This window comes from Penaeus monodon, chromosome 34 (assembly GCF_015228065.2).
Source record: "Penaeus monodon isolate SGIC_2016 chromosome 34, NSTDA_Pmon_1, whole genome shotgun sequence".
NCBI lineage: Eukaryota > Metazoa > Arthropoda > Malacostraca > Decapoda > Penaeidae > Penaeus > Penaeus monodon.
The window spans coordinates 34,233,267-34,233,671 of NC_051419.1; positions in this window are offsets into that span (position 1 = coordinate 34,233,267).

Sequence of the window (405 nt, forward strand, 5' to 3'; positions counted from 1 at the left end):
TAAAATGAATGTTGTAACACTTTAGCATTATTTTTACATTCATGTTTTGTTTATTATTGTTTTTGAATTATAATATAGGATTGAACTGTAAGTCTAAAAGTCTTATAATAGTAAGATATTATTTGTTGAAGGCAGTGATTGTTAACATTTGTCTAGATATTGAAATGACTGTGAAAAAAAAGGTGTAATATGTTTTGTGAATAAGTGCGATATAAGAAATATTACTACAGACTCATCTATACACAATTTATATTATGAACAACAGTAACAAGTCCTTTACAAAATGTTTTGATATATGTTGCCAAAGTCTATACAGTATGTGTAGATTTTGCAAGGTAAATAGAAAATGTTATTTCTTTTATACACTATGAAAACAAGCATTTCAGAATTACAAGCCCCCCCCCC